Source organism: Molothrus ater, chromosome 10 (assembly GCF_012460135.2).
Source record: "Molothrus ater isolate BHLD 08-10-18 breed brown headed cowbird chromosome 10, BPBGC_Mater_1.1, whole genome shotgun sequence".
In the NCBI taxonomy this organism is placed as follows: Eukaryota; Metazoa; Chordata; class Aves; order Passeriformes; family Icteridae; genus Molothrus; species Molothrus ater.
The window spans coordinates 4719921-4741095 of NC_050487.2; the positions used below are offsets into that span (position 1 = coordinate 4719921).

Consider the following 21175-nt stretch of genomic DNA (forward strand, 5'->3'; position numbering starts at 1 on the left):
GAATCTGGGTGAGTGTGTGTGTTTGAGGGGGTGAATGAAAATTCATCCATGTCCCTTGGGCATCTTTCTCCTGCTGGAATTGAACAGAGTGAATTCCTTGGGAAACAATCAAAGAGAGATTTGGGCTGTCCAGCCCTGCCAGCACTGTGTCACTTGTCTCCAAGTGGGATGTTTCATTCCCAGAGCTCAGTTTGTTCCTGTGCTCTGTAGGTTTGGAGCCTGACCCTTGGAATGGCAACATCTCAGATTGTCAGAGCTGAGGGACAGGATTTCATTGCCTGTTTTTAAACACCAGTTGAAAATCATAGGTTGAATCCCTCAGCTAAATCAATCTCCCTGACAAAACCTAGGGCAGGGGAATGGCAATGGAACAAAAATTATTGCAGGTGGAAAAAATATGGAGGTAAAGTGTATATCAAGATTTCCATCAATCACCTTTTCAACTGAACCTAACTAATTGATTCTGATTAATGTGAAATATGAGAGGAATGACAGAGCTTCACAAGGGGTGGGTTTTGTTGTGGCAAATATTTGCTGTTTTTAAACCCACTGCACTTGTATTATAAATATAGCAGATACATTTCTCCTTACAAGCTGTAAATAATCTGATAATCATAGCAGTGTTAATTACAAAGGAATTTGCCAGTGAATCTCTCTCTCAGAGCAGAAACTGCTGTCACTGAGGCAGCACAGAATTTAGCAGGTGTGCCATGCAGGAGTATTCAAGTGCCAGCTCCAGAGGGATCACAGAGATCAGAGCAGGAGCTGTAAGTCCTGTGCAAAAATTCTGGCAGTTTTGGAGACAGGAATGAGGTGTTCAGGAGTTCTTGGCAAGAAATCACCACAAGGAGGGTTGGACACAAACATCCCCATCCTTAATATGTGTAAGGACTGGATCAGAGCAGGGAAAGAAAAGGGGATGGGTCATTAAAGGCTGTGTTGGGAATTAAGGCTTTCTGAATCACAAAGAAATGGGTATAAAAACCAAAACAACAACAACAATAAAACAACAACAACAAGAAAAAACCAAAATAAAAAAAAAACCTCCCTGGGGAGGGAGACAGAAGGGTGGGAGGGGAGTCAGGATCCTGCAAATGGAGCTTGAGCTGAGAGGGGCTGGGGGTAGGAGGCCAAGGCAGCACGGAGAGGTGAGGAGGGATGGGGAGGAAGGCCAAGGGAAGGGTGAAGCCACAAACCAGCTGGAGCTTCTCCAGGGGTGTTGCAGAGGTGAATTAGCAGTGGCTGGGCTGAGTCAGAAAGGGAAAAGCAAACGTGGGAAGAGAAGTGAAAGCATGGCTGTGCCTGCAGGGGATTGGATGGGGGTCACTTGGGAATGTTCCTAGAAAATGGGCACATCTGCAGGACAGGGGTTCTGTGGCTCTGCAGAGTGAGGGAGCAGACAGCCAACAGGTGTTGGCTGGAAGCCACAAGCTGGAAATTGGGATGTGCCTGGACCTGCAGGAGGATTGGGGTGTCTGTGGATCCTTTCCCTGAGAGCTGGGGAAGGGAAACTCCTGCTGTCCTGCTCCTTCCACAGGGAAAATCAGATGTTGCTGCAAACCTGGGTGCATAGAGGAGTTGAGATCCAGTCCCCAGGGCAGGTGGAAGCTTGGAGAAATCATGGAAGATTAAATGGACCAGGGGAATTTTGGGGGAGAAGCCTTGAGGGCACATATATGGTGTGTTCCTGCTGGATTTCTTGGATATATGTATATAATATATAATATACATATATTGTGCATAACCTTCATTATAAAAAATATGCATTGTAAATTAAATAACATATATACATTAAATATATGTATTTTATAGTTACAATCTAATTACTATACCACACATGATATATATAACATTTATTATAAAGCACGTAATATAAATATTTTTTATGTGTACTATATATATATATATAAAATTAATTTTTAAATGCTGTCAGGCTCTTTTCTTTTTCTGTGACTCTGGTCCAGAGAAATATAACATTTTTTCTATATATATAAAATATATATAGAAAGAACCAATATATATATACATTTATATATATTTTTATATATTAAAATATATATTCATAATATATATTTATATAATATATATTTATAAATAAAGATCCATAAATATTAGATATAGTTTATAGATATAAATGACGCTCCCCACCAGTCTGGAGATGACTACAACTCCCGTCATGCCCCGCGGTGACTCAGCTTCCGGCGCGCGGCGGGCGGTGCCCCCGCGGCAATGCTCCGCCCCGCCCCCGCCCCCGCGGGCTGTGGCCACGCGCGGCGGTTCCGCTTCCCCTCCGGCCCCGCCGCCGCCGCCGCCCCGCCGGCTCCCGGTCCCGCTGCCGCCGCCCCGCTCAGCCCCGTTCCTTCCGTCCGTCCTTCCGTCCGTCCGCCGAGGCGGCGGCGCCGCCCCACCCGGTGAGTCCGCTAACACCTGCCGGCCGCGCCCCCCGCCCTTTGTGCGGCCCCGGCCGGGCCGGGCCTGCGGCGGGCGCGCCCGGGCCGCGGATCGCCCCTCGCTCCTTCCCCCGCTCTCCCGCCGCTCCCTCCGGCTCGGCCCCGCTGGCCCCGCGCGCCCCGGCCGCGGCCCCGCCGCTCGGCTCCGCTTCCTGCGGGCCCCGCCGGCCCCGCCTCGGCCCCCGCCCCCGGGAGCGCCGCGCCGGGCGCTGCGTGCAGCGGGGCGAGCCCCGGCAGCGGCGGGACAGCGCGGCTCCGGGCCGCTCCGCGGGTTAGAGCGGAGAGCCGCGCTCCGGGCCCCGCCGGGGTTTGAGCGGAGAGCCGCGCTCCGGGCCCCGCCGCGGGTCAGTGCGAAGAGCCGCGCTCCGGGCCCCGCCGGGGTTACAGCGGAGAGCCGCGCTCCGGGCCCCGCCGGGGTCAGTGCGAAGAGCCGCGCTCCGGGCCCCGCCGGGGTTACAGCGGAGAGCCGCGCTCCGGGCCCCGCCGGGGTCAGTGCGGAGAGCCGCGCTCCGGGCCCCGCCGGGGTCAGTGCGGAGAGCCGCGCTCCGGGCCCCGCCGGGGTCAGTGCGGAGAGCCGCGCTCCGGGCCCCGCCGGGGTTACAGCGGAGAGCCGCGCTCCGGGCCCCGCCGGGGGTCAGTGCGGAGAGCCGCGCTCCGGGCCCCGCCGGGGTCAGTGCGGAGAGCCGCGCTCCGGGCCCCGCCGGGGTTACAGCGGAGAGCCGCGCTCCGGGCCCCGCCGGGGTCAGTGCGGAGAGCCGCGCTCCGGGCCCCGCCGGGGTTACAGCGGAGAGCCGCGCTCCGGGCCCCACCGGGGTCAGTGCGGAGAGCCGCGCTCCGGGCCCCGCGCTGTCAGAGCCCGCCGGCCCCCGGTGCTGGCGGTCCCGCGTCTGTCCGTCTGTCTGTCCCTGCGAAAAGCTGCTGCTGCTCCCTGGGCTCCGCACCCACCGCGTTTTAGTGCTCCCTGTGCTTCTGCCTGCTTTCCGTGGTTGCTTTTTGGGTTTATCCCGTGAAAGCCAAGCAGAGTGTGTTCGAGTCACAGAAATGCAGCATGGTTGGTGTTGGAAGGGACCTTAAAGCTCATCCATTTCCACCGCTGCCATGGGCAGGGACACCTTCCACTATCCCAGGGTGCTCCAAGTCCCGTCCAACCTGGCCTTGTACCCTTCAAGGGATCCAGGGGCAGCCACAGCTTCTCTGGATAACTGTGCCAGCACCCTCACAGAGAACTATTTCTTGCTAATATCTGATTTAAATATACTCTTAGTAGGTTAATGGCAGTGGGGAGCCAGGAAAGTAAAGTTGGATGTAGCCTGGTCCATGTGGCAGGTGCCCAAAGGCTGATTTGGGAGCAGAGAGTTCATCTGCTGCTTTCGAGGAGCAAGGCTGTGCTTTGCTGTAGTCAAAATAAACCAGTTCACCAGCTGCCCTACGGCCAGCAATGTCTGGATATGGAATATAAACATTGCTCTGGAGGTCCTGCAGTAATAGCAATGTAAGGTGCAATTCAGACATGGTATATTGTGAAGTTTTTATTGTTTCTGTCTTTTCAGGTTTTGCCTTTTTTTTTGGTGTTTTTTTTTTTTATACTTCCTAAAGCAATGCCTGCTCTAAAGAGTCTGGATTTGCTATGCAGTTGGAGTGTCCTCATAATGTGAGTTCTGGTGTGGTATCTCCTTAAAAAACCCTGGGGTTAGCTACTTTGTGCTTAGGTTTGTTCATTTTAGAGACAGAAGTAATTAACCTTACAGAGATATTATGTAGGCAGGTTAAAGCATAGGAATCTGGTTGGTCATTACAGACTGAAATAAAATAGAAGAAAAGTTGAAATACAAAAATGCAAAGTCATTGTTTTATGAGTTTTTGAGTAGAATCTTTGAGCTAGTAAAAGCATTTTAAACAAAATGCTCTGGGTAATGTATTTCAGAGGCAGGAAAAACCTCACTCTAAAGTTCATTGGTCGGATATTGCAGTTCTGGAGGGCAGAACAGAAATGCTTGAGGGAGGGTAACTTGGATTTTCTGTGCTAAATTGCATATGGAATTTGGCTGGTCTTTGTACAGAAGTGGTTGTTAAAACAAAAATACCAGGCTGTTAACTGTGGAATATTGGCTCTGTCTGCATATTTTGCACTTTTTATCACCACACAGCTTATTCAGTGCATCTGAGGCTTGTGCTCTGCTGGGCAGCTGCTTGTCAGAGGCAGATTTACTGGGATGAAGTTTGTGCTGGGATACATCTTGGACCTTTGACCAACAGTGGGAGTTGATTCCTGCAGGCACCTGCTGGTGCTGCCTCTCTGGGCTGGATGCTGGCCTAGGTGGGTGGATGCTTCAGCCATGTGAGGCAGCTCCAATCTTGGGCACATTTTAAATTAATACCCTCTTAAAATCCCAAGTTTTAAAACTTGGGTTGTTGTTGGTCAAAATTCTGGTTGTGTTTAAAGAGGGAAATTATTCAAGCACCTTTGATTTCAATATAACTTCATAATTCAGGGTATTGCTTGATGCTGCAGGTTTGGTTTTGTTCTTGTGACAAGAAAAGCTGTAGGAGCCCAGTGTAGGTCTGTGTGCTATTAGTAAGATTTTCTGCTTCAGAGTCCTCACATCTGTCTTGGGTTGGTTTTGTTTGGGTTTTCCCTCCTTTTATCTGTTTTGTGCATGAGGAGGTTTCTGTGCTCTGAGGTTTGTGCCAGTGTTTTCTGGTTGCTCACAACACACACAGTTCCTGCGTGCCTGTGAAGCAGCTCTTTGTTCTGCAAACAAGCCCCAGTCACAGAGGCTGCTCTGGATGGCCCAGCCCAGGGACAGCACCAGCACAGCTCCCAGTCCTGCCTCCCACACCGGGACACAGCTTTGGGAGGGAGCTGAGTGTTCCAGGAATCCCTGGGGAGATGGAGCAGAGGGCTGGTGCTGGGGGGAGCCAGGGCAAGGAGGGGACATGAGCAGCCAGGCACCTGCTGTGGGTTAAACTCATGGGTTAAACTCATCCTGGCCACTGCTGGCAGCTGGGAAGAGGCAGAAGTAAGGTAGTGGTGGATCTTTTGATTTTATTCTTCCCCTTCTTTCCCCGGAAGCATGATCAAAGCAAAGGCACTCCTTGGGGCTGGGATTAATTCAGCAGTGCTTCATTTTCAGTTTCCATGCAGGTACCTCCCTCCTAAATCTGAATTCACAGAATGACCAGGTTGGAAGAGACCTTAAAGACCACGGAGTCCAACCCAGCCCCAGCACCTCAACTCAACCCTGGCACCCAGTGCCACATCCAGGCTTTGTTAAACACACCCAGGGATGGGGACTCCAGCACCTCCCTGGGCAGCCATTCCAGAACTTCATCACCTTTCTGTAAAAAACTCTTTCCTAACATCCAACCTGAATTTCCCTTGGCACAGCTTGAGGCTGTGTGCTCTGGTTGTGTCAGTGCTGCCTGGAGAAAGAGCCCAGCCCCAGCTGACTGCAATCACTTTCAGGGAGCTGTAGAGAGTGATGAGGGCACCTCTGAGCCTCCTTTTCTCTGAGCAAAATGTGTCTGGCCCTGGGCTTGGAGGGCACAGTGTCCTCTCAGAGAGGTTTTAGTGCCAGGGACTGAACCTCTGCAGGTGCCTTGCCCCCGGTTGCCACTTGCCCTCCCAGAGATAACGAAGCAGCTGGGTGCCAGGCTGAGCTGCCAGGCTGGCTCCAAGGAAAGATAAAAGTCCAGTTAATGCCGAGCTGGATTGGTTCTGCCTCTTGGCAAGGGCAGTTTGACCAGGAAGGCACCATTGGAGGAGGCAGAATCTCCTGCCAGCTCTCAGGAGGAGGTGGGGAAGAGAAGAGTCCAGAGTACTCACCTGGGGGCAAAGGACAAGAAGGCCTTGGGCAAGGCACTGGTTCATTTTAGCAAGGAAAATCTGCAGTGTTCCTGGAGGATTCTTATCATGCTCTGCTTTCCCGTGTCTTGAGCTTGATAAGACTTTTGAAAGCTCTTATTTGCATTTAAATGCAGGTGGTAAGAGGTAGTAGACGCTTGCAGGTGAGAAGAAATCTCCTAGTGACCCACTAGGTATGAAGTGCAAATGGAGCTTAGTTCAAGCCTTAATTCACTATTTAGGGTTTGTGAGAACTCAGAGCATAATTTTACCTAAAGCTGTTAAAGTTGTTTCCTTTAAAGGGAAAATACACATTTCAGTGTTTGTATTTTCACTGATGTAGTGTCACTGATGTAGTGTCACTGGAAATGCAGGTTTTGGTCCTAGTTCTCTATCTGACTTGCTGGCTTTTTAAGTGGATCATTCTTAATGTTTTCTCAGCTTCTTTCTGTTTTCTCAGCTGGAAATGGGGATTAACCAGGCTTTGAAAATGTCTCACCTGGCAGGGAGGGATGTAAGTGTTAAGAAGATGACTTAAAACTGAGTTTCAGTTTTTCTGTTGAGATAAATTTTGATTAGATACACTGTGAATTCATAGTAGGAATTCCTTGTGCTCTCTAAAGGTTACAGTACACTGAAATGCTCCAAAAATTGGTGAGGCAGCTCTTTACCTTCAGGCAAAACAAGTGGATTCTGAAGTTCTCAGATGGATATATCTAGTTTATATTTCTGAATTTGAAAATGCTTTTAAAAATCTTCAGCCTCTAATGATGTATTGGTGCTTAAAATTGTTTGAATGAATACATTTTACTAGAGAAATAGAATATTTTTAATACTCATGGAAGTACTGGGGGCTTTGTAGAATTGATAGATCACTGTTCCCCAAAAGATCGGAGCCCAGCACTGGTGGTGGTGTAATCCAAAGCTGAGTGATATTTGCACATTAGGTTGGGGCTGTTCTCTCAGCTAATTAGCAAGAGTTGGTTTATATCTTGAAAGGAATGATTTTGATAAGACAGGTTTAATTATTCTTAATTCTGCAGTTTGATTTAACACAGAAGCAGCTGTGGGAAGGAGCCAGCATACTGGGGCAGTGCTGAGTGTGATTTCAGTGGTGCTCAGTGTTAAGAGAGGGATTTAACATCATGTGAATCAGAGGGAGGGCAGCTGGCAGGTGTAGTAAGGAATGGAAATACACTGAAAAGTTTTTCCAGTTCAACTTCTACTTTTTTTTTTTTTCCCCTAAAGTTTTCTGCTTCCTGTTTTAGGTGCTGGATGTTTGACTCAGTGTGTACCCACTGTCAGCTTTCCCCCAGCTTCTTTAATGAGTAAAATTGGAGTTATCTGATAGTGTGGGGTTTATTTTAGAAATGGGATGGTTTCTACTCTACATTGCATTAGTTTTTCATTTACAGTCATTTTAGAACTGCTTTAGCTAGCAGAGGTATCTCCTGCACAAGAGCAAGAAAAAACTGCTTCTGGAAGATGCTTTTTAAAGTCACCTTTGAATATTTAACCCATTTCCTGTTGAAAAGGTCTCCAGTAAAGTGAGAACCTGGAAGAATGACAGTATCTTTTCCCTAAGCCTGTCTGCAGCAAAAGGCTCTTTAAAGGGATCTGGGGATTTGGGCTCCAGGCAGGACCTGGCTGGGCAGGTTTTTGTGGAAATAGCTCTTTGGCAGGGGCTTCAGCTTGTGAGTTAGCTGCTTTACCCTGAAAAATAACCAAAATAATAAAATAAAACCAAATAAAATAACCAAAATAATAAAATAAAAATATCTTAATGTTTGAAAGTGAGCAACTTTTAAAATCCAAAAACATTACTTAAAAGGTAAACTTGGTATTTTCTACTTGTGTTAAATAAGCTGAATGCTTGAGATTTTACCAGGACATTAAATCCACCTGCTGGCATTAATTGAGACAAAAATATGTGACCATGAATTTGTTACTTGGGGCCACCTGGGCAGGTGGCAGCAGCCACAGTTTGGGTTTTGCCCTCCCCTGGCCCCAAACCAGTTATTCCAGTGATCCCAAAGTCCCTTTGTGGGGATCCACATCAGGGAACTGGCTGCTGGAAAAGGAATCCCTGATGTTAAACTTGGCTTGGGAATGTTGCTGAGTGATCTGACACTAATTCTCTGTAACAACCTGGGAGTGTGTTTTCTGCTCTCTCTGCCTTTTTCAGGTGTTTGCTGAGCTTTTGCTTCAGATCAAACACATAAAAATGAGCAGGATCTCACAAAATACCACCATCATTTTCTGTGGCCTAGCAAATAGGTCCCTAATGTTGTTAAATGATTTTTGGCTTTGCAACAGCCTTTTATTTCCAATGTGTGAAGTGCTAGCTGTCACTACTATAAAAATAAATTATGTGAAATCTTTGATTTGTCAGAGCTGGTGCATTATCACCAAGTGTGAAATATTTTCTGCTTCTACCCCTTCAGTGGAAAAAGCAAAGAGGAGAGTGAAGTTGGGGATTTTCAAAGCTCTTTAGCAGCAAGAACAGTTAATTTTAATCTGATGCCAATGTGCTAAGGCTCTTTGATACCAGTGCCCAAGCTTAGGAATTCATTCTTTGTGGTGAAGAGAGCCTTGACTGCTGCAGCCAGGAAGTTCAGGCAAGTACCTCCTCCTGATTTTTGGGATGAAGCTATTTTACAGTAACCAAAGCATGTGGTGGCTGAGGACTCATTGCTTTTTCTTTTCAGCCCTTTTGGGCCTATTTACAGGGATTTTATATTTTTATAGATATATTTTTAGGGGGAATTGCTGTTGAGATTTTTAGATGTAGATTATTTTCCCAGGTAGCTGCTGGAAGTGAAAAATAAAAATTCAGGATAGTTCAGTAGAGCTGGTTTGGGTGGTTTCTTCACAAGCAGGGCTCTGTGTTTTAATGTGTAGTTGTGATGTCTTTTATTTCCTTGTTCATTAATAATTATTCCATTGTAAAATATTTTACTTCTGAGAGGCATAATTCTCGTTCTCCTTGGCTTGTTGTGTGCATGCTGGAAAGTCTTTTTGCAGCAAAAGGAAATGTACTCAGTCTTGGTAAACTTGGATGGAGTTTTGCTGTGGAAGAAGTTAAGACTTCTGGTGAACCTATCCATCCACATCAATCTGACTACAACTTGGAACATCTCATATAATAAAATTTTAGTGTCTTAAAAGAATTGGAATGAAGGGTTAGGGAATAAACTGAAAGAATGAAAGATAAGTGAAAATACTGAGATGAAATTATTTTTAATTTGGTTTAATTCATGGTAGTGATGACTGTTACTCCTGCAAAACAAATTTTTTACGAACACCATCAGGATTTAAATGACTTTTTTTTTTTTTCATTCCCTCCTTGCTCCTAAGAGATACTTGTCAGACACAATGGTTGGCACTGGGTTTTATCTTGTAACACTTTGGGCAGGGCTCCTTGGAGATCTCTCTTGCTCTGGGATTGAAGATCTTTGGCCGTAAGTCTTTGGCAGCACCTTTGTGCCTGCTCGTGCTTGGCTGAGAGACTGATGCTGGATGCACTTCACTTCCTCAGCACTTCCAAAGCCCATGGACCAGAGTGAGAGGTGCAGCTTTCTAATTTCAAACACATCTGAACTGGAGAATTCTTTGTTTCCAGGATCTTGGTCAAGATTTGAGGTAGCTGTGACTTTCATTCCACACACAGGTGACCATGTGTCCTGCACTACTGCAGCAGCTTTTGCTGCCCAACCCTGAAGGGTTTTGTCAAATAACTTGCCAATATCCTCAGCACTTGGGGTCTTTATTTCCCTTTCTCTTAGCCATGTTTTTATTTCATAAATGAGATGAGGATGTCATCAGTGCTTTCTTTTGGTTTCTCACTCACTGCCTCTGCTCTCACATATACCTGGTTGTAGAATCCCAGGGTGGTTTGGGCTTGGAAGGGGCCTTAAAGGCCATTCAGTCCCACTCCCTGCTGGGTGCAGGGACACTTCCCACTATCCCATGCATCTCCCAGCCCTGTCCAACCTGGCCTGGGATACTTCCAGAGGGATGGGGCAGCCACAGCTGGTTGGCAGTGGATGATGGTTCATTCCCAGTGAGCAGAGTGGGACAGGGTGGTGGCAAGGGGTTGCTCAGACTGATACTCTGTGGCTTCTATCTTTGCTGCCAAGTTTAATAGAGATCTTTATCTCTTGTTTTACTCTATTGAAATGGCTTGCTGAAATTTGCTTCCTGTTTTCTTAACAACTGAAAGGACCTGAGAAAATTTTCCTTTAGATGACAAACTCTTGGAAAGCTGACCACTTCTAAAGGTATGGCCTTCTTCCCTAGTTACAATAAAATTTATTAAGAGAATAATTTTTTTTAAAATTAAAAAATATATGCATTTGAATTTTCATAAGAACACAGAAAGTGTAAGCCTTCCATGCTCATTTGTTGCAGCAAAAATGTTTTATGCCCTTGTTTCTATGCTCACCCTTGCTGGTAGCAGCTACTGGTATTTTGAATTAAAAAGAGGAAGATTTGGAAGGCATCAAATTGTTGTGCTGGGTGACGTGAGTTGCCCCATGTGGTGACTGCAGTGTCATTGGGATGGTACCAGCTTAGTGGGAGTGCTCTGTTAGATGGGTTTTTGGAGCTGGGATGTGGCCCAGGATTTGCTTGGGCTGTTGTTTGTGTTCTTCTGGCTGAAGGAATGGATCATTAGTGCTGCCTCCACTCACCCTCCTGTGATGAGGGCTCAGTGAGGCTGGAGGTGAAGGCAGTGCTGTCTGATGTTTTTCCATAATTATCATCATGCATCCCTTGCAGTGGAATTAGACCACTCAGATAAGTGCTGTCTCTCTTATTTCTATTAAAATAAACAGCTCTAATTTGGAATTGGGATGGTGTCTGTGTGTGAGGACATCATGGACAGACACCTCAGTGTTGTCACCTCACCGAGTTTGTGTTTTGTGGCTGTCAGACATTGGTCTTGGAGGTCTGTTTGACATTAATTCAGTCTCTCACAAATATTTTCATCTGCTTTAGAATTGCACAGCTGTTATTGGGGTGAGAGAATAAGGTGGAGCAAGGTCTGAGAGCTGCATTCTTCTGGTGTGTAAATGCCTGAGCCTCATGAAAATGCATTTTCTGGAGCTTTACTCCTGCTCTGTCAGATTTCACTGAAATCTTCTAATTCTGCCTATAGGAATGCCATTTATTGTTTAATGAGCAGGCACAGTTACCTATGCTTATGTGTTAAACTCAGAATTTGTGCAACAATATCAGTAGATCTTTCCAAGCCTTTTGCAGCTTTCTAAATGCAGTATTATGTTTTGTCAACTGTTTCAATATTATTTTAACTTGACAGCTTCCTTTGGAAGCTCTTCAGATTCCCAGGGTGCTGGTTGTAGTATTCACAGGCCTTCTGTCTATTCAATTGGTAACTGTGTTCTTCATTTTGTATTTTTTATTTTTTAAAAAGCATTTCATTCCTGAGCTGTAAAATCAATTTTTGTGGCTGTGGTGCTGCTGCATCCTATATAAACAGCCATAGATAGTAACTCCCTCAAAGTGTACTAATATTGGTGGGATGTATTAAATCACTTTGAAAATTCAGTTTGTTTAACCACTCACAATTGGTGTTTAAAGCATTGTACATTTATTTAAAAATCTATGTTTAGGGCATTTTTATCATATATTTGATTTGCAGATTGTAAGTAGAGGGTAGTCATTTTAACACAAATGTTGGGTCTTTTCATATATTTTCTTGTACTTGTCCTGTAGGCTTGGCAAAAATCAATTTCCACATCAGCATAAGAATTATTTATATATTTTGAATGATGATATAGTTTCAGGCTTTTCCTGACTGTTTAATATATATTGATGTGTAGCCTGTGTACAGTTCTAGTTGGTTTGGATTTGTTTCCTTTGGCACTTCAGATAAAACCTGTTTGTGGGCAAGAAGAGTGAGAGAGGTAGTTTTACAAGGAATGACTTAAAAAAGAAAAATCAGAAAGTTAGTTTAAAAACTCATTCTGGCAGCCAGCATTTTAAGAGAAAATTGTTATTTCCAGTGTCCAAATGAGTGTTCTGGCTCCCTGAAAAGCATACAGGAACATTACCCCAAATTTCAGGGAATTTGCTGCATCAGGCTGTAAGTGAATATGTTGCTTATATGTGTGCAAGTAATTTTAAAGTAGAAAATCTGTAGAGCACACAAGGAAAACTCTGGCAATGTCACAACAGGAGTACTGGGTGTGAACTGCAGTGTGTGATTTCTAGATCACCTCTGCCTTGCTCATTTCCTCCCTTTTTTAAGGAAAACATGATTACAGTATTTAGTTTTTCTGTTGAGGAATCCAGGTCTAATGTTCAGAATTGTATCTGAGTATTCAGGATAATTTGAATTTGTGGCAGCTGTGCTTTGTACTTTTTGTACTGTTTATTTTGTCTTGAAATAATGGGGAAGGGGTTGCCTGGGCTGCAGAATTGGTTGTATACCTCATCTAGGTACTTCACCTCTCCTGACAGACCTAAAGATGCCAAGAAAAAACAAAATGAGGGGTTGTGTCCTTGTATAAAATCTGTAAACCTTCAAACCTCAGCAGTGTAAGGAAGATGTGGCAGTCCTGAAACACTTGTGCAGAAATGTGAGTGAGGTTTCACCACCCAGCTCTGTGAGAGTATTTTACTAAGATCTGATTTCATCCTGAGCTGCTGTTGGCAGGGAAATATTGGGATGATCCTTCCTGTGTTGCAATCTCATTTAATGAAAAGATCCCACTGGGAATATTGCATCCAGCTCCAGAGTCCTCAGCACAAGAAATGTGGACCTGTTCAAGTAAGTCCAGTGGAGATGCTCCAAGGGCTGGAGCTTCTCTGCTCTGGGCTGGGGGAGCTGGGGGTCTCCAGCCTGGAGAAGAAAAGGCTCCAGGAAAGACCTTCCAGTGTCTAAAGGGGGATTACAAAAAGGAGGGAGAGGCTTTTTACACAGTACAGTGAGGAATGGTTTTAGAATAAAAGAGAGATTTGGATGGGATGTTGGGAAGAAGTTCTTCCCTGTCCTCAGGGTGCCCAGAGAAGCTGTGGCTGCCCCTGGATCCCTGGAACTGTCCAAGGCCAGGCTGGACAGGGCTTGGAGCAACCTGGGATAGGGGGAAGTGTCCCTGCCCATGGTGGGGATGGAATGAGCTGAGCTTTATGGTCCCTTCCACAAACAGCTTTCCCAGCTATCAGCAGTGAAATTCCTGGTGCAGAAGTGGGATGCTGCAGGGAACCCAAGTCCTGTAGAAGTTTCCATGTGTGAAGAAGCCAGTTTGGTCTGTTGTGACACAAATGGAATAAAGCTCTCCCAGGAGAAATGGTCTCTAGTTTCTTTGTGGTGCTGCTGAATACACTGGAAATGAGCTGTGTCCACCAGAGCCATCTCTGGAAGGGATTTGTTTTTGCCATGCTCAAGTGCTTTTGGTATTTTCAACTCCTGCATTTGATTTCTTGAAGCCTTTTCTCTCTCTCTCTGCCAGATTTGTGTCCAGTGTGGCTATGAGAAGGAAAGCACCTTGAACTTGTGTCATGCAAGGGTTTCAGCAAACTGGTGAACCTTTCCCAGGGGCTGTGACTGCCTGGTCAGCAGCTGTACTGATGTCCCTTGGGGTTTTCCCCTGTGGCATTGTGTGGCAGGTTGGCATTCCTGTTGGAAGAATCAAGGTTTGGCCCCAGGACTTCTCTGCCAAGCTGAAGTTCCCAGTATCCTCTGGTTACTGTGGTTGGAGCAGCCTTGGGCAGCCACTAGAGAGAAACAAAGAGCTCTATTCTGCATGCCTGTGAAAAAGACAGCTCTTCTGGAGGGAGGTGTTTCATCTTTCCCCTTTGTCTTCTTCCTTGTTACTCCTTTTTCCCTTAGCTGACATTTGACAGCTCTTCCAGTGTGATGGGGGAGTGCAAGATCCCTTGACCTTGGATTCTTTCTGGTTCTGCCACCCTCATAAACACTTCATGTTACCTCTTCTTTTTCCACTTACCTCTAATCTGGATGGGGAAGCCATGGCCTTGTCTTACCATTGCCCAATAATATTTCTAGAGGTTAAAAAAAAAAAGCTTAAAAAGCACTTTCATTCTGCGTTGGCATTACTGGTGACCCTTCTGCACTTTGCCAGCAGCCTGAGGTTTTTAGAGCTCTGTTGCATGGTGAATCTCCAGGTTTAAGAGCTGGGAATGCTCTTATTAACACAGAAATGCACCAAACTGTACAGGTGCCTCATGCAGGGCAGCCTTTAGTCAAATAACTTTTGCTCTGGAATGTGTGGTCCCTCCCTGCCTGTAAATGTCAGCTTTAATTAAGAGAGAATCTCAACAATGAGATGCAAACCTTTTATTATTTTTTTTAATTTTCTTGTAAACTTTCCATACTTGCCCTTTTCCCTATTCTCCTTTGATCTTTAGAAAACCTCAGCTATAAAAATAAAAGCTGAAAAGTGTCTGCTAGGTGGTGAAATATGAGTAAGCACAAACACCCCGACTCGACTCACGGATTTGCATGCGCCGCCGGCTGCCTTGTCTGCCTTTAGTTGACTCAGGACTTTCAGTAGGCAGAAGAAGGATAATTTCCTTGTTCATTGCTGAACAGGCTGGTTCAAACACCTTGGAGCACGTGTTATCATTATGCATCTTTGCACAATGGTTCCTTGAAGGGAAAACTCTGGCTGCGGGGCTGGATAAAAACAGAGCGTGGCCTGAATTTGGTGGGTAGGCGGCAACTCCCCGGCCCTGGGGCACAGGCTGGGAATGGATCCCTTGGATCCCTCTGGTTTCATTCCTCCTCCACCACACTGCTCAGAGCTCTGTATTCCTGCAAGGGCTGCCTCAGAGGAAGGTGGGGATGGGTGTTTGTGTCCATCAGCACATCCCTCTGCCTTGTTTCTGTGTGCTGCTCTCATCAGCTGCCTTCCAAAGTGAGCTTTCCTGCCAAATTTAGGGGAAATGGGAAATCGGGGCAGTCGGGAAGTCACTTCTAAGGCCCATCTGGTGCTGTCACCTGTAGTGTTTGAGGTCTTTCAGAGGCAATAAAGCAGAGAAGAGGTTCCTGGTTTGTTGATGGTGAAATGCCACCACAGTTCAGCGGAGCCACATTTGTTTCATGAAGCAGAAGTGATGACTCGGGTGGGCGCTGAGTGCTCTGCAGGGTTCAAGGGACAAGGTGAAGATGAATCACTGCTTACAGGTGGCTGCAGTATTCAGTGAGCCAAATATCATTAATTTGCTTAAATTTGCTATTGCTAATAGCTAGTAACTTACTGGTTTTTACCAGGACTCTTGCGCATCTGGGCCAATTCAGATTTTCCCTGTTTATTTTTTTCAGCCATGATCCTCCTCAAAAGACTGCGATCCCTTTTTGATTTCAAAAATGACATTTTTGCAGTCTGGTCACTCATTTTTCATGCAAGACTTTGCACATCTGATCAGCACCTTACAGAGTCAATAATTGCTTCAGGGTGTAATGGACTTTGGCAGTGGGTTTGAAGAATATTTTCCTTTAGGAAAGCTTAGGAACCCTTTCAAATACCCCTCAATACACATCTGTCTTGTGTAACTCAGTTCATGGTAAGCACATTTATTACATCTTTGGCTATTCCTTGTTCTGTGCTAAAGATAATTTCCTCTCTGCTTTTTTTATTCCTTCCACTCAACTGTGATTTTTATCTTTTTTTTTCCCTAAATCTCTTTATCACTTGGCAATTAACAGTTGTTTGTGCTATGTTTTCCTGCTGTTTGTGTGACTCAGCAAAAATCCTAAGGAAATTAATGTGTTGGAAAAAGACAAATTGGAAAGAATTTAGCTGGGTATGTTCTGTGTGTCATCCAGTTGGATTTTGCCAAGTCAGGCTGAGTTTCTCCTACACCCTTGTTAGGAGTGGGAATATTGTGTGTTTTCTCTGCCACCTGTAGCAGTAAAGGGAAGAGGCAAGGAGGGACCTGACCTGTCTATAAACTTCATGGTAGTTGGTTTGGTTACTCTGCACCTTTGTAAATCTTAATGACAGATTGGTTTGGCTCAGATATTTTTTATTTCTGGGGTTTTTTTTTCAGCTGTTTTCTTAGCTGCATCATTTGTAAGGGTGAGTATCTTGCCTTTTTGTGGTTGTAAATCTGAGCTTGGTCGGAGTATTTTAGGTCAGCGTAGGTTCCTCTATGCTCCCTATAAAGAAAACTAAATAAAAATAACTTGGTTTTCACGGGTGTGTGGTTTGGCATTGACCAAATCCTCTTTTCTGAGACCCCCTAAAGCTGGAAGGAGAGGTTCCAGCACGTCCCTTGGAAGTGGGTACCTGCTTTTCCCGGGCTGGCTCTGAGCATCCGCGCTGTTTCCAATAACCGTAGGTGGAACAGATGATCCCTCTGCCTCTTCCTGGCCACTCTCACAGTTACTCTTGTCCGTGCTTTTGCACGAGTCCTCTCTTGGCAGGCAGAAGATCTAGGACTATGTTTGCCAAGTCTGCAAGAAAGCAATTCTTTGTCTGCCTCTGCTGGGTTTTTTTTTTTGCACGGTTTTCTCAGTTGAAATGATGAGATAAGTATTTTCAGGCTCTGAAGGTAGTCTCATTCTGTTCCAAAAAACTCCTTTTTGGAGCTGATTAAATAAATCTCGTGGATCCAAATGCTTCAAGTTGGAAAGCTAGACATCCCAAAAGACTTATTTTGTTTTTCATGGAGAAGACAGTCTGAGATGTGCTGGTTTTGTGAATTTTTCTGCAGCAGTGAAATAATTTCGAGCTGCTGAACTAAGAGGCTGTTAGTGATGGGGCAGGAAGCTGTGGCTAGGTAGCACCATCTGAATAAAAACTTGTCAGAAAGCTGCTCTCTGCTAATCCCTGGGAGGAAGTGAGCTATAATCAGCACTAAGTGAGCTAATCACAGGAAATCTATTGCTCAACAGGAGCCTTTGAAAAAAAGGAGGGGGGCAGGGAGAAAAGAAGAATACCCATGGAGATTTTTCATTCTGCTTTTGGACACCAAAATCTGTTTGATCTAAGAAAATGGAATATCTGATGAAGCAAGCAGCCCTTCAATCTCCACTTTAAAACTGCACCTCTTTTCCAGAATAATGAAGCATCAAGCCTCCTCTCTTGCAGTGTGGTGATTTTCAGGTATTAGGAGGTGGTGGTGTGGGGAGGCTGTGTTTAAGGAAACTACCACTAGCACAGGAGTCCTGAGGGGATGGGAATGAGTCTCTAGGCATTTTCAGCAAGGATTTTTAGAATGTAAAGCCAGAGTGGGACATGACTACCTTAAATCTGCCTTGTCACGAGGCAGTCTTCCCTTGGAGCATCACACACTGGCTCTTGTATTGTTCTGTGCTCTGTGCTCCTTTTCACGTGACACCTTCTGCCTTGGAGATTTCTTTCCTGGACGCCTCCTTTGCTCTTTTCCCCTGCTCTGGTTGTGGCTGTCTCTGATGCAGTGACACGTGTGGCCAGTGGCCCCTTGAGGCCCCCGGGGAAGTGGTGAAGGCTCTGCCTGGGGATCTGCAGTGGAACCCTGGTGTCCTCTGCAGGGACTGCACCCACCAGCAGCCCTTCCTTCATTTTTGGCCTGTTCTCTTTTCTTCAGTTCCTTCTGCCAGGCCACAGACAGTTTTGCTGTGTTGCCCTCAAGCTGTGTGCATGGCCCAAGTGTTTCAGGTGTTGTCCCAAAAGTATCCTGCAGCTGTAGTGGCACATTAAAAGCAAAGTGGTTGTTTCTTAATGCCTTACTAGCCTCAAATTTGTTCCTCCTCCTTTTTGGTCAGCCCTGCCAAATGGACTTAAATGTGATGTTTGTGCTGCTCCTTCTGTGTTGTGCTGCTGATAGTAAATGAGCTGAGTAATATTTACCTGCAGTGAAGAGCTGAGTTCAGTTTGCAGCTCTCTGTGGCTCCTGTGACAGATTTATTTGATGTATTTCACTGATTCAGCTCTGACTCCTCAGAGATCAGTGGCAGTGTAAAGCACAGTATTGTGTGCCAGCAGCAGGAATTTAGGGACATGCTATCAAGCAGCTCTAATCTGGATCTGTTTTGTTTTGGTTTCTTTTTCCAAGCAGTAGCCTGATGTAGTTTTGCATTGCATCCCAGGCAGTGAAATACAGGTGCAGCCTGGACTGCTCAAATTCATTAATTTGAACATCTTAAGAGGACAAATTCAGGTCATTGTGATGTGAGAACTTTCTACACCAGCTGTTTGGTTTGGCACACAGTGCCATCTTCCTCCCCCTGCTCAGGGCTTTGTAAAGCTCATTTGTTTGCACTGTAATCCAGATTTAAAACTGAATCTGCTCAAATACAAGTGCTCCAGGGAAAATGTGAGTGTGCACTAATAGCAGATAGCAGAATGATTGACTTCTATTTTGTTTTATTTCCTTTCATCCTTTTATTCAATTTTCCTTTTATTTCCTTTCCTTGTCTGCAAGCCAAGTTGGAGAAGAAAAATGTTTGTTTTTTTCCAGAATCAGGGGGCCTGAAGGGCAGCACAGAGCTTCAGCTGGGATGGGAGTGCGTGTCACGCTCCATCCCTATCACGAGGGAGCTGGGCTGGCACCAGAGCTGTGCTTAGGAAGTCCTTCAGGAAGCAGCCAGCTTTATGCTCACACAAGGGGAACTGGGGGGGGACAAACAACAAAAAAGGGCAAGTCAAAGCCAAAGCATTGAGACTGACGTGCTGCAGCAGTGTGTGTTTGTCAGCTTTGTGAAAGCGCTGCCCAAGCCTCACTTCAGCTTTTACTCACTGGCAGGGATACGTTTCTCTGGGTGTTTCCCCACCAGGGGCAGGAATGGCTGTCTCTCTTCTGTGACCTGGCCATGACCTTGAGTTTTGGGGCCCTTTCCATCCCCAAAAGAGGAAAGACAGTGAGCAGCAGGATGTAGATTGTAAAAATGAAACTTGGAGCATGTGAACGTGGTGGGCAGGTCCCTGCAGGAGCTGGGAGGGACCAGAGGTGGGTTCAACCACACAAGGAGCTCCCTGTGCTTGTCTTGCCTCAGCCTCTCTGGGCAAAGGTGGGAAAGGTAATGGTGCTGAATTAACTGTTGGACTCAGTGATCTGATGGGAGAGAGGAGTTGCAGTTGTGAGCAACTTCTCCAACTTCTCCAGGTGTTGGTGGTGAGGGATTCAGGACACCCAGACCCTTCTGGACCCTCTCTGCTGCCTCTGCAGAAGAGCACATTTGTTCTTTGGCTGTGTAGGATGGAGAGAGCACTTCATTTTCACTGCCCCAGTGCAGGGCAAGAAACTTTTGTCAAAAGGAGGGAGGAGTGTCATGTCCTGGGGATGAGGGCTGAGAATCAGAGCACCGTGGTCACCAGCACTGGCACCTGTGACTGTGTTTTGTGGGTTAAGCAGCAGAACTGTGGGGAGAAAAGCTTTTAGCTTTTTTTGTCTGTCTTTTTGGGCTGCAGTTGTGTCCTGTGGTGGGACTGAACCTGTGTGAAGGCTGTAGTCAAGTGTTATTTGCAGCTTCTCAGCTCTCTGTGGTTCAATCCATTGCTTTCTAGTTCTTGCATGAAATGTAGTGTGAGTAGTGATTGTGGGGGAGCTGCTGATGTGCTTGAATACATTATTATTACTGGTATTTCCTTCACTGACAAAGATGAAAGTGAATCCCTCTTCCATGTATTACCTTTAGCCTATTTTTGTAGAGCTGCTCAAATTCAGGTTCACCATTTGGCTGAATGTCTTTCAGCCAAGCTAAAAAAACAACCATTACTTGTGTTGTCTGATTGTGTCAGAGAAATATGAGCCTGACATCCCCTTTGCTGGGTTACAGATTCCTGGCAGGCACTGGGAAAAAAAATCCCCCATGTCTTTGCAATTCCCTGCAAATCAGCAGGGCAGGCAGTGGGTGATGGTGCAGGAGTGATTCTGTCTGGCTGCTGCTCTGAACAGGCTCCTTCTCCTCTTTGGAGCCTGAGAGAGCAGGAACAGCTTTGGGGGGTATTTGCACTCTTCTTTTAATTTTTTTTCCTTTTGTCAGTCCCTGCTCCAGTCATTGCCTATAATGCCAAACCTCTGTAGCCATTTCCAAAAACTTCCTGACACTGTGGAAACTTTCTTTGCGTGATAAAGGCAGGATAAGGATAAAGGAGAGGGGAACTGCTCTCTTCTACAGCTGAGTGCAGAAAAAAAGAGGGCTATTTGAATTTGAACCTGGACAAAATGATTGATTTTTTACTTCCCATGATGACTGAAGAATCAGAACTGTGCTTCATGATGTTCTTGGCCTGAGTGGATCTGTTGTCATTTATTTAAATGATGAATTGAAAGCTTTGAAATAGGCCTTTGTGCAAACTAGGTTTGAATTCAGCACTTTATTTTATTAATGATCTTTGAAACGGCCACTGAGAAATTCTACCATGTCTTGTTAAATAAATCACAGTTTAAATTGTTCCTTGCAGCTGAGGTTTTCCTAGACCACAGATTTATTGAGCTGGAAGGGTTTTGGTGCTGGAGGCAGTCCTCTAGGTGGAAGCTGATGCCTGAGCTCTTTCTGTCACTGCAGTTTGCCCCACCAGCCCCACAGGTTGTTTTCCTGCTGTGGAGCTCCTGGGCTGTACTTTGAGCGAGGTCAAGGATCTCTGGTGAGCACTCTGAACAGTCAGCAGCTCCTCAGAGCTCAGGGTTCTGCTCAGATGCTCTACACCAGTTCCTTGGAGTGCTGATTTTCTCCAGAAACAGATTTGGATTTCCATATCCTTCCTTCCAACTTGTTGTTTCACAGTCTCTCCTCTTGAGCACACAAGATACTAAGGAATAATTTGTTTTGGCTCAAGACTGAGTATGTGATGAGCTGCTTGTCACTGAAAATGAAGGATTTTTGCTAGAGTGAGAATTTTATTTTAGAATTATAACACAATAAATTTATTTTAAAATAAAATTCTAAATTATTTTTAATTTTATT

General features: G+C 45.6%; 1 protein-coding gene across 1 annotated transcript in view; it reads left to right on the plus strand.

Annotated features, from left to right (window-relative positions):
• The first annotated feature begins 2303 nt into the window (after window positions 1–2303).
• PAK2 (p21 (RAC1) activated kinase 2) overlaps window positions 2304–21175 on the plus strand; it is a 39787-nt gene continuing 20915 nt past the window's right edge. Inside the window, exon 1 of the mRNA XM_036388760.2 lies at window positions 2304–2411. The gene's annotated coding sequence lies outside the window, so the exon portion shown is untranslated. The remainder of the gene's footprint in view (window positions 2412–21175) is intronic.